We start from the raw sequence: 13,889 nt of genomic DNA, 5'->3' as shown, positions 1-13,889 counted from the left end.
CTGGACAGTCATTTGTCCCAGTAGCCTCCACGGACACCAGATCTGTGTGTGTTCATGTCCCTTTGTAAAGTGATGTAGTACCTGTAACCTACCCATGTCCTCCCATGCGCTTCTCTAGCTGGGGTATGATACCCAATCCAACGTAAATACTGCGTAGTTGTCTTACTGTATTGTTTAGAGACTGATGATGAAGGGGGAAATATATATGTATTCAGTACAGATGCGATACTCCCTCCCCCAATATTTTCGATCTGCTCTTGGGTGAATCTACAGACACACCATTTGCATTTTCATTCATTTACTTATTTCATTCATTTGTTCCATTATTCTTTTAATTTTGGTTGTATCTATAAAAATAAGGAGAATGATTTTTGCTTGTGATTAGCCAAGCCCCTTCCTTTGCCGGGTCTCCCCTCCTCTTAGTGGAAAGATGGACTTGTGGTTTTGCATCAGGCCATTTCTGGAAGACAAAGACATCTTTGCAGCTCTCAAAGACAGAGAGCAGCATCAAATTTTACTTATGTGGTTAGCATACTTCCCTCCAAAATAACTAATGAGTGCAGCTGTTTTTGTGTTCAGGTCAGTTCCACCTGTGAGAGCAGGACATGTCATCATGTCCCCTCGGCACAGGGATTGTGCTTCTACAGGATCCAAAGATCCAGCAAACATTATTCTGTATATGAAATGCAGTTTTGATATTTGCCCTTTCCACTCCACCTCACTGTTTAAATTAAGTAAATTTTTATGCACTTTTCTTCCACTAGTGACATTCATTTCAAAACCAGTTAAGATTATTTCTGTGCTGCAGGCAGCCAATACATCCAGAGAAATAAAAATCAGCCCTTAATTTTTCAAATTCCATTCTAGCCCCACATGATAGCTCAGAAAGCACTGGGAGAGAAGGCAGACATGGAGCTGGGAGAGTTCTGGGACAGAGGGTGACTGCACCCCACATAAAAGCAGCAGAAGTGCAGGAAGCCCAGGGGTTCTGGCTTTCTCTCTCTCTCCCTGGCAATGCTTCCACCCCTCCATTTCCTCCCTGATGTTCTCTCTCTTCCTCCCTCTCTCTCTCTCTCTCTCAGGGCCTTCTCTCACTTGGGATGGAACCCTCACCAACAGCTATCTTGTCTTCCCAGGAGAGCATTACAATTTTATTTTCCTTTTCCAAAGACACTAATAAAAAAGAAAGCACACCTAAACTAAAACTACTAAATACTTGTTGAGTATGATAAAGCACCAGGACTTAATATAAGTATGTATCATCCATGCCATTCAAATAGCAAATTAACTTTTTCAGGCCACTAGAGTATGAAATAGTGTAATTTAATATACTAAATTGATAACCTTCCCTGAGAGCTTTATTTATGTGCCATAAATAAAACAGCTCCAGAGAATATGTGTTCCAAAGCTCCTGGCACCAGAGATCCAGTCTCCCTCCCTCCCTCCCTCCCTCCCTCCCTCCCTCCCTTCCTACCTTCCTTCCTTCCCCCTCCCTTCTCTTCCTCCTCCTCCTTCCTCTCCTCTCCTCTCCTGTCCTCTTCTGCCCTCCTCTCCCCTCCCCTCCCCTCCCCTCCCCTCCCCTCCCTACACCCTTCCTCTCCCCTCCTTTCCTCTCCTCTCCCTCTCCCTCTCCCTTTCCCTCCTCCTCTCCCTCTCCCTCTCCCTCTCCCTCCCCCTCTCCCTCTCTCTCTCTGCTTATGGAGGAAGGGAAATCTGGAATACAATCATTAAGTTGGGATGAGTAGAAGGTAACAATTGATCTTCCTGGGTCTTCATGTAACTGAAGTGTGTCTCAATGCTTTAGATTGTAAACTGGGCCGTTGCTAAAAGACAAATGGATCAAAATTACACCAGAGTCACAAGATAGAACTTGTATCCCCAGTAACCCCAAGTTGGTGATGTCTTTCCTACTTGGGTGTAGGCAGGTATAACCAGCCCTCCCAAATCTGGAATGAGGTTAAATGGATGCCTTTGAAAGGCCTTTGAGCATCAGCCTTTTTCTCTTCCCACACAGAGCAGCCTCCAGCAGAAACATTCTTCCCCTTCCTCTGAACAAGACAAAATAAGCATGTAGCTATTTGGGGGTCATAACACATAAACAGATGCATGCATGGTGAGGGAAAGGACAATTTCAGAATGCATTCGTTCTAGGTCAACATATATTCTCTAAATTATATCTTTAAACCATAAGTTCAGTAGTTCAGGAAGATTGCCTAGTGGCCAACATTATTTAATTCAATAAGAATGAATCAATGTAAATGGTGAAAGATTTTAAAAATATAAAGTTTTCATAAGATTGATAAACATGCATTATAAAATAAAAGCCAAGTATAGTTCATATAGAAAACTTTGAAATGTTATGAATGAGACCATTGGATTAATCTCTAAGGACAGAGCAATGAAAAACACATTCAAATCTGTGACTTTGTTTTATAATCTAATTTTCTTGGAAGATAGAATCATTGTTTTCTTCTTTTTCTTACCCACTTTATTACACCTTCCTCTTCGGTGTTTGGAGGGTTCACTTTTTTACATTGTACACCTCAGCCTATTTGACTTGGCTGTCATTCTTAAAATGACAGCTTAATAATAGCAGTTTAATACATCTCAAGTATTCTTGTCTCTGCAATTTAGTATGTGATAGTCTCAGTCCACACTATGATCTTTTTCTTTGAACATATTCTTATTCCAAAAAGAAATTTCTGATTATAAAAAAAAATCTAGGCTTTTGTGTGGGCACTAGTAGCAAGCTAATTAGGCAAACACCTAAGTGGCATAATTTTCATGCTGTAATATGGCAAGGCCATAAACATCCCTCCTAACACACTTGCTACAGTGGCTTCAGTCCCTCCTATTTAGTCCCACATTCCCATCAGTGTAGACATTCTTTTGGGTGGGACACCAGAGGTGAACTACTGTGTACAGTCGGTTTGGAGTCTGTTTTATCTGCTCAAATGCTGTGCACTGAATGGGTAAACACAAGTTACTTACTCCTTTGAGCTTCAGTTTCCTCATCTGTAAAATGTGATGGTAGTTGTGGGCACAGTCATTCTGATCCACCATGATATACTTATATATTTCCAAAGTATTCACAAATTAGTCAATGAGTTAAAGTTGTCAGAATATTAAATTTTGGAATATATAGAGAAAACCAGCAGGAGAATTCTTCACTGTCACAGAAAGCAATCAATTGAGGCCAGCATTGCTGGTGGTGAAAGAAGTCACCAGAGCTGTGAGGTCAAATGGGTGGGGTTAGATTTCTTGAACATGCTACAAGGGAGCAGCAGACAAGCAGGCCAACTAAAAGCTGACAGTTGCTACAACATGGACTATAATCTGAGTAGTGTGTAACAATGGTCTCTTCTTAGTGTGAATTTCCCATGATTCAATAGGGTTCCCCTGATAGATAATTTGCATTTCTAGGTGGAGCTTGGGAGCCCTTCACACTCCAACTCTCTCTTACGAATAAAATAGTTGAGTTGGAGGGAAGGAAGCAAACAGCAAAGCTCTGCCAGGAAATAATGCAGAGTTCAGGTCCCATGGAATTCAGTGTGCCTTTTTGTACTACCTTAGATCCCTCTACTCTCTGCCCTTTTCATTCCTCCTATCTCCTTCAGCTCTCATTAGAAAACAAGATGATATACAACCCAGAATACAGTAGTTTATCAGGCATTGTCTTGGCCCATTTTCCGTTGCTGCAACTGAATACCACAGAACAGAAAATATATGAGGAACGGAAGTTGACTTAGCTGATGGTTCTAGAGGCTGGGAAACCTAATGGCACGATGCCAGCCAGCATATGGGGAGGCCCTTCTTGTTGTGTCACAGCATGGCAGAACACATCTCATGGTGAGATTCAGCAAGCTTGTTAGCTCAGATCTCTCTTCTCATAAAGTCGCCAATGGCATCATGGAGCACCCTGATGACCTCATGTAACCCTAACTACCTCTCACAGGCTTCACCTTCAAATACCATAAATGTATCAATTTGGGAGTTACATTTCCAATGCATGAACTGTTGGGGCACATATTCAAGCCATAATGTTCTGCCCATGGTCCTCCAAATTCATATCCTTATCACATGCAAAATGAATTCATTCTACTCCAGTGGTCCCAGAGTCTTAACTCTTGCCAACACCAGCTCAAAAGTCTAAGGTACAGAGTTGCATCTGAATCAGATATGGGTGAGATTCTGGTGCAAATTTGCTCCATGGTGAACCTGTGAAATCAAAATAAATGATCTACTTCCAAAATACAATAGTGAGACAGGCACAGGGCAGACATTTCCATGCCAAAAAGAAGAAACAAATAAACAAGAGAGTGGCTTCAGGATACTGCAAGGACACAAAAGAGAGTGGCTTCAGGACACAAAACCCAGCAAGAAAAACACTTTTAAGTCTTAAAGCTGGAGCATCATCCCCTTTGAGTTTGTGTCCCACATCCTGAGTATTCTGGTGCAGGGTTTGGGCCCTTGGGAAGCCCCACTACTATGGCTTTACTGGGCTCAGCGTGCGCTTCAGATCTGTCAAGTTGCAGGCCCATGTCTGCTGCTTTCCCATTCTGGCACTGAACGCTGGTAGATCCGCAGTGGCCCCACTGCCATCAAATTCCACTAGGTGCTGCCGTGGTGGGTACTGGGTGACAGCTCTAGCTATGACTCCACATTTTCACTCAGTGCTGCCCTGGGCTCTCACTGTGATGACTCTTTGTTGGTGACTCCATCTCTGGCAACAAACTGCCTGGATGCTGAGGCTATGTAGGGCATCCCCTGAAATCTAGGTAGAGGAAGCAATGCCCCCACAGCTTTTCTTCCCTGGTCCTGCAGAATTAACTTTGTGTGGAAGTCACCGAGGTTTAAGGCTTATGTCCTCCAGAGCAGTGGCTGGAACGTCACCTAAGCCACAGCTGGAACAGCCAAGGAGCAGTGACTCTGATCAGGGAGTTCACAGAGGATGCTCCAGGCCAAAGCCATGCAACCACACTACCTCTCCCAGTGCTCTGGGGCAGTGACCACTAGATCAGAAACCTTTGGGGTCTCTCTCCTATTACCTGGAAGATCCTTTCTCCCCACATTATTCTTAGCAATCAGTTGCTCAGGGAGATTCTTGGCTTTCTCTCATAAAAATGCTTTTTCATTCGCTACCACATAGCTAGACTGAGAATTTTCCAAATCTTTCCATTTTATTTCCCTTTTAATTATAAATTCTTTCCTTAGACTAGGCACTCTCATTTAAAAAAAAGTATTTATTTTATTTACTTGAAAGGCAGAGTTACAGAGAGAGCTCTTCCACCCACTGATTCACTCCCCAAATGCCCCCTTGCTCCAGGCTAGGCCAATCTGAAGCCAGGATCCTAGAATTCCATTTGGGTCTCCCACATGGATGGCAGAGACTCAAGTACTTGAACCATCTTCTATTTCTTTCCCAGTAGCATTATCAGGAAGCTGAATTGGAAGGGGAACAGTTGGGGCTCAAACTGGAGTTCATATAGGATGCTGGCATCAGAGTAACCTGCTGCCCAACAACCCTGGGGCCCTCTGCACTCTCATTTATACTGTAAATAGTTAAGAGGAGCCACACAGCAGCCTGGATACTTTGGTGCTTAAGATTTCTTCCACCATATATTCCAGTTTGTGACTCTTAAATTCTGCATGCCATAAAGTCCCAGGGCATGGGCACAATGCAAACAGGTTATCTGCAAAAATGTGACAAAAATGTTCATCATACCAGTTTCCTTGTTGCTCAGTTCCATGTGAGACCTGATCAGAATGTCCACATTTCTACAGCATTCTGGTCATGAGCACTTAAATTCTGAGAGGTTCTAAATATTCTCTGGCCTGACTTCTGAGCCCTTGCCAGAATCATCTTTGTCAATAGAAATAAACAGGATCACAAGAATGTTAAAATAAGGTTATTCAGGGAAGAATATGAGTGATCTAGGCCTAGGAGATACTTTCTTTTTTTAAAGAATTATTTAGTTATTTGAAAGGCAGAGTAACAGAGAGACTGGCATAGAGAGAGAGAGGGAGAGAGAGAGAGAGGAAGAGAGAGAGAAAACAAATCATCTATCTGCTAGTTCACTACCTAAATGGCTGCAGCAGCCAGGATTGAGGCAGATTGAAGTCAGGATCCAGGAGCTTTTTCCAGGTTTCCCACATGGATACAGGGACCCAAGTACTTGGGCCATCTTCTGCTGCCTTCCCAGATACAAAAGCACAGAACTTGATTGGAAGTGGAGCAGCTGGGACTCAAACGGCACTCGTATGGGATGTTGGTGTGGCAGGAGGCAGCTTCACTCACTACCCCACAGCAATAGCACCCCCAATGACTTTCAATAAGTCTGGGAAGTGTTCCAAAGTGGCTAAATTCTAGCAGAGTTTATATGTTGTATAGTGAGCTTACTTTGGCTTGGTCTGAAAATCCAGGCTTTAGGTATGAAGGGGTGGATTTTTCCATGGTTGGAGGTTACTTCTTCAGGGTATGATGGGTTAAGCACTGTCAGAAGCAGAGAAGGCATTACTTCTGAAAAGAGGATACTGAAAAGAAGGCGACTAACTGATTAAGGAGAAGATTTCTGGAACTAGGTAAAGAATGTATAGATGGTGGGAAAAAAAATCGTTCAAGGCTGCTCCAGCTGGCTAAGATGAAATAGACCCTATGGGCACATCAGCCTTATTCACCTGGTGAATAAGATTAATAATTCAGTTTGTATGCTCCTCTCACAGGTATGTGATTCCTGGGGCTTTCAGGTACAGCATGTTTGCACCCTGTGCTCTGTTCATAACAAGACAGGGTTTTATTTTTTCCCTAGCATTCACTTAAAAATTATTTCAGTCTCTACATTACCCAATTCCAAAATTCCTTCCACATTTTCAGGTTTCTAAAGTCTAAAGAAATAAATTTCTCTTGCAAGTCAAAGAAATTAATGGTCAATTAGCTTACAACAAACTAAGCAGATTATAAATCCCCAAGACTTTACAGGAATCTTCTCTATCTTCCTCACCAACCTCTTATGAAAGAGAAATGGTGAAAGGAGAGAACAAAAAGAAGGAAGCCACAGAGCAGTGAGGAGACGTGGCTTGAACTTGAAATGATTCTTTAAAAATACCATTCAGAGAAGCAGAATGGCATTCTTTGGTATTAAAGGGGTCATCAGGAAGGTGATATCTAACTTGGAACCATTCTCATTTTTCTTTCTTATTTTTCTACTTTCTCATTTTTCTCTTCTATGATAGTTTTAGATGTCAGCTTGGCTAGAGTAAGGGTTAGCTACAACTAAGACCAACCAAGCAGGAAAAGTGTTACTTTGGGTGAGTCTGAGAGGGTGTTTCCTAGTCTGTATGGACTAGGTGGGAAGACTCTGCCTCAGTTTGGCAGGCACCTCATATGGCAGGGCTGGAGATATGCAGAGAATGAATATAGAAAAAAGTTGGCACTGGCTTTCAGAGCTGGGACATACTCAACCCCTACCTTTACTGTCACTTGTTGATCATTATATTCCAGAACTTAAAACAATGGCCTTCTTTCTGTTACTCAGCCTTGAGTAGAGAGTCATACCTTGGCTTCCATCATTCTGAGGTCTTTGGACTTGGATTCTGTGTCACGCTACAGATATTCCAAGGTTTCCAATCTGCATTTGAGTTGTTGCGACATAATCACATGTGCCAAATACTCTTTTAAATTCCCATTAATGTCTCAATATCTGTTTCTATAGAGAATCCTGGCTTATAGACCTTGTTTTAAGGTAAAAGTATCAATATACTTGTAATTAACATCAACGTAATTTGGTGACAGTCAGGATTTTTCCAACAATTCAGTTATGTCTATAGTTTAACAATCTTTGGAATTTAAGCTTTTGCTTAATGATACCTTGAAATTGCTTTCAGATTTCTCAGTGTTATCTTTTCTAAGCTGTTTCTAGCCCTGTAATATGCATCTACCATCTGTCTGTAAATAGAGTATTTTTAAAATGCTAACAGATGTAAAATGTTTAGAAATGACTTAGCAGATGATATGATATCATGCCTGCCCAATATTCTGATATTATTTACTCTGTCATCCATGTATATTGTTTTTACTGTTGTCTCCACTAATGAATAAGAGAGGTTTCTAATAATTTTGCCTCCAGTATTACTACATAATGATGACCCACATAAACAGTTATTTTTGATATTCAAATAAGCATTATCTACAAAAGAAAAAATGTCCAGACCATAGAAAATGAAACCAGCATAACTCTTTAAATTGTCTATGTTTATTTTTGGGACAATTAGAAATAGTTTACTAATAATTAATTTCTAGTTAGTTTAATAATAATTAATGAACTACATTTGTAGAGCACTTTTCCATGTATTAACTGTTTGATCCTAAAACAGCTTCAGAGAGAGGCAGTTTAAACTAAATACATCACCTTCCACCCAGCCATATCCCTGAGAGGGAGGGGGAAGGAGAAATGGAGGGCCCATTCCAAATCTACAAAAATTCCAGGCTGAATACGGACTGGGCTCTTAGTTGTTTACTGACAAGCCTTCTTGGTCTGTCAGGCATACTGTCTTCATTAAACTTGCTTACTGCTTAAAAAATGGATACATCACTTTAGGAAAGGACGAGACAATGTTCATATGTTGAAGAAGAAGCCCACAAAGGCAGACTATCCACATCAACTTGTAAGAGGAAATTCAATCTTGTACATGCCCTAATTGAAAAAGACTGTGATATGGCAGAAACAATAGCCAGCACCTCAGACATCTCAACGGGCTCAGCTTACACAATTCTGACTGAAAAATTTAAGTGGAGCAAAACGTCTGATGAAGACCAAAAATGTTGTGCCCTGATCAGCTACAGACAAGAGCAGAGCTTTTATGCAAATTTTAAATAAGCAGGATCAAGATAATAAAGCATTTCTTTGACGAACTGTAACAAGAGATGAAGCACAGCTTTACTAGTGAGACCCTGAAGGCAAAGCACAGCCCAAACAATGGCTACCAAGAGGTCACATGCTTATGTGGCAGAACTATGCTGTATATGAACAAGCTCTGAACACTGGGAATATGCAGCCAATCCAATGACCCAGAAACAAGTCATTTTTTTAAAAAAAAAGTTTTTTTAATTTAATTTAATCTTTAAAAAAGATTTATTTACTTATAAAGGGAACAAATTTCATGTATTTCATATAACACTTTTAAGAGCATAATGATACTTCCCACCATACCCTTCTTCCCTCATTCACTCCAACCATGCCTCCTCCTTCTTTTCTTATTTTTCTTTTAATTTTTACAATAACATGCCTTCAATTTTCTTTATAATTACATGCTTAACCCTCCATTAAATAAAAAATCCAACAAGTAGTAAGTTATTTGAGAGGCAGGGAGAGACAGAGAGAGAGGAAGGTCTTTCATCAATTGGTTCATTCCCAAAATGGCTGCAATGATCAAGGTGGGGCCAAAGTCAGGAACCTGGAACTCCATCTGCATCTCCCATATAGGTACTGGGATTCAAGAACTTGGGTCATCCTCTGCTGCCTTCCTAAGGACATTAGCAGGGAGCTGGATCAAGAGTAGAGCAACCAGGGCTCAAATTGGTGCTCCTGTATGGGATACTGGTATTAGGAACAGCAGCTAAGCCAACTATAGCCAGCACCTGAAAGAAGGCCAACTTTGAAAAGCCTATGAGAGAAAGACATGTGTGTTATCAAAAGAGCTAAGAGGGTGAATGTTTCAAAAGAATTAAAAACATTCAAAATGAGATTCCAGCTATGTAATAATTAACTATTTCAGTTAAGAGTTATGTAAAAGCTGGAGAGTAAGTCACACATTCAAATGTCAAAAAGAGTGATTCTCATAGACCAGTAAAAACAACATCTGAAAGGACTAAGCTGTGTGGAAGTGGCTTGGGACCACAGAAAAGATGACCTAATTATTATGTTCATAAGGGGTCTATCACAAAGGGATTTGGTCCTTTGCTCTATGTCAATGTTTTGCCATACAAGGGCTCATCCAAAACTTCATAAGAAATGCATATTATGAAAAAGCTATGCATGACTTTCTAAAGTTTTTATCATAAGAGGAACTTACTTTCAGTTCAATTTTACATAGATATTTTGAAGTACCTTGGTATATGAATGAATTACACATACACACACACACTTTATAAAATTTTTAGTGTATTGTGGTTTCATTTTTTCTTCCAAGGATAACAAAAAAAAAGCTAGCTGGAAGTTATGAAAACTCAAGATGGGTGCAGAGATTTTAAAGAGAGTTCCAAACTCTTTGGATGAATTCAAGTGTTTTGATTCTATTCCAATTATACTCCAAGACACTAGAATGAGGGAGGGGTGGAGGAAAGTTCTTAGTAATCTATGTGAAATCAGTTCCAAAAGACGGAAACAAGGAAAAATATTTTAGTGATCCCCAAATGGAGCACATTTCTATCATAAATGATAGGTTGTTCAATGTCACAGCTTTTACCAGGTGGTTATCCCTAAGCAGAGGGAGCAGGGGCAAGGAGAAGGGGTGGGAGGGATGGAGCGAGGAAAGAAGCATTCAAGATAGACATCTTCAAATATTTAAAGAATTGTCAAACAGACTATAAGTTGTATCCATACTGGTTTGTCCTGGTGGTTCCAACAAGAACCTAAGGGCTTGGGCAGATGAATTAGAACTCAATATTTTTAAAAAAGATGTATCTAAAATTATAATGAAGGGATAATGGGAAATGATGAGTTCTTCAGAACTGGAAATGTCTGTGCTGTGTATTGTAAAGGAAATTCAAATAATTTCATCTCCCTCCTAACCTGGACATTTGGGGATCCCAAGACTAGAAGACCTCAAACGACCTTTTTTAATTAAGAAATGCCAACAAGACATGTGGAGATTTCTTCATTTAATGTAGCTTTACAGTGACCAGGTGATCACTAAAATCATTGTCTAAACTCTCGAGGGCCAGTGGTTTTTCTACTTACTACTTGTTTAATTCTTTATTTAATGGAAGGTTAAGCTTGTAAGTTTAAGATAAGCTGAAAATATGTCATTGTGAAAGTTAAAAGAAAAAATAAGAAAGAAAGGAGGAAGGAGGGTGGGGCCTAGGGTAGGAGAGGGAGTAGGGTGAGAAGTATCACTATACTCTTAAATCTGTATATATGAAATACATGAAATTTGTTCACCTTATATAAATTTTAAAAATTTTAAAAAGAAACCATTTCTGCTGAAATCTATCATAAACCTAGACATTTAACATGTGATCTTTAAAAAATAATTAACATGAAAATGCTGAAAAGTCCACATATTCTAGCTCATCCTTAAGTTGCAACTTAATTTAAAACTGATCATTTTGGTTTATGGTCCACAATATTCACACACTCACTGCTTCCATTAAAATGAAAAAGAAACGCTTAAGTGTTTTACTCCAAATCATGGTCTATTGGTCTCATAACACAATTTAACAATTTCTACGCTCTGTAGTCTATCAATAAAAGTACAAGCTGATATCAATTATCAAATAATTTAAATGTGAGTTACATAAGTTAAGTTTTGACACAGTCCAAAGCAGCAACTTGAAGCTATCTAGAATATATTTTTAAATGTATGCCACACAGAATGGAGATTTGACACAATGGTATGAACATAAGATGGCATTTAAATGAAGTAAATATTCCCATGAACAAAGAAAGAAAAAGGAAAAAAAATTTCTTTCTTTCTTTTATTTATTTATTTATTTTTTTGACAGGCAGAGTGGACAGAGAGAGAGAAAGAGAAAAGGTCTTCCTTTCCGTTGGTTCACCCCCAAAATGGCCACCACGGCCGGCGCTGCGCTGGTCCAAAGCCAGGAGCCAGGTGCTTCCTCATGGTCTCCCATGCGGGTGCAGGGCCCAAGCACTTGGGCCATCCTCCACTGCACTCCTGGGCCACACCAGAGAGCTGGCCTGGAAGAGGGCAACCGGGACAGAATCCAGTGCCCCAACTGGGACTAGAACCCGGGGTGCCAGCGCTGCAGGCAGAGGATTAGCCTATTGAGCTGTGGCGCCGGCCGGAAAAAAACATTTCTTATTTTTAAATTTATTTTGTTTATTTGAAAGACAGAGTTACAGAGAGAGACAGACAGACAGACAGAAAAAGAGAGAGAGAGAGGTCTTCCACCTGCTGGTTCACTCCCCAAATGGCTGCAATGGCCAGAGCTGAGTCGATCTGAAGCAAGGAGCCAGGATCTACTTCTGGGTATCCCATGTGGGTGCAGGGGCCCAAGGACTTGGGCCATCCCCTGCTGCTTTCCCAGGCACATTAGCAGGGAGCTGGATTGGAAGTGGAGCAGCCAGAACTTGAACTGGTACCCATATGGGATGCCTGCAATGCAGGCCGGGGCTTTAACCAGCTACTCCACAGTGCCAGCCCCAGAAAAAAAACATTTCTAACTACAGTCAATGCCCTAAGATAAAGGGTAAGATTCTAAAGATTGTCTATGATGAAGAGTTGTCATTGAGAGAGACTTCCAGCTGTGACAACAAATGACATTTGTAAATCATAATAACTTCTAACCGTTGTATCCCTTTCTTTGGGCAAACTGTCAAAATGGTAAAATCAATAGAAAATCTCCTACAGTGAGTAAAGTACTTTCAAATATTCATAATTGGAGATTTTGGCTTTTCATTATGCACTTTTTATTCATTTTGTATATTTTCATCCTTAAAACGTCTTGGAGACATCCATTCCTCTTGGTGTCTCTTGTCTTTGTTTTATGAATAATGCACAAATGAGTTTCATAACCTGAGTCTCAGTATCAGAATCAAGGCCTGTTGGGATCATATCCAGTACACAATCCAGCACACTGAATTCCTCTGTCGCCTCAGTACTGACACCTTCATTAATAAAACCTCTCGGGATTTGCAAATTGTCATGCCTATCAGGTCAAAGATCAGAAAAAATTATGTTCTCACTCAGAAATTACTTTGTGGAAGAGACTATGGTAAATAAATTAGAATATTTATTATTATTATTATTATTTTTGACAGGCAGAGTGGACAGTGAGAGAGAGACAGAGAGAAAGGTCTTCCTTTTGCCATTGGTTCACCCTCCAATGGCCGCTGCGGTAGGCGCACCGCGCTGATCCAATGGCAGGAGCCAGGTGCTTCTCCTGGTCTCCCATGGGGTGCAGGGCCCAAGCACTTGGGCCATCCTCCACTGCACTCCCTGGCCACAGCAGATAGCTGGCCTGGAAGAGGGGCAACCGGGACAGGATCGGTGCCCCGACCGGGACTAGAACCCGGTGTGCCAGCGCCGCAAGGCAGAGGATTAGCCTAGTGAGCCGCGGCACCGGCCTAGAATATTTATTATTAAAACTTCCCCTCAACCCTATCAATTTTTATACTATCAGCATTTCTCTCATTTTAAGGGTATATTTACAAGGCAGTCATTCTCAATTATCTCCTTTATTAACATCTAAAATACTTCTCCCTAAGAATAAAAGCGATGTAGAAAGTGTTAAATGTGGAGAAAGGTCAGGGCTCTGGCCAGAAGCTGACAGAAGCATGGGGCAGCCCCTCATACCCGCTGATAGGCACATGGAAGTCAGGGTAAGGTCCTATCTGGACCACCTGGATCTCTCTCCTGAGACTCCACTTAGCCTCAGGAACTCTCTCGTGACACCTTCCAACAGAGGTATGGAGGCAGGAGAGGGATGTTCACATGGGAGAGGATGACACTAACAAACTTCCAGAGTGGGTGCTAAATAAAATGCTGAAACCGGTACAGGTCGAGAAGCCAGGAAGAGAAATGCAAAGAAAAAGGAAAAAAGAACTTTTATCCTGTGTTTCCTCCACCAAAACTGTCCTCATGAAGCCCTGGTTGCCATTAATCCACTTCCTTCCCTGAGCAGAGTGCCTGGTCGCTTGTCCACTAAG

Source organism: Lepus europaeus, chromosome 8 (assembly GCF_033115175.1).
Source record: "Lepus europaeus isolate LE1 chromosome 8, mLepTim1.pri, whole genome shotgun sequence".
Taxonomy (NCBI): Eukaryota; Metazoa; Chordata; class Mammalia; order Lagomorpha; family Leporidae; genus Lepus; species Lepus europaeus.
The sequence above is the reverse complement of the archived record's forward strand: the minus strand, read 5'-3'. Positions refer to the sequence as shown.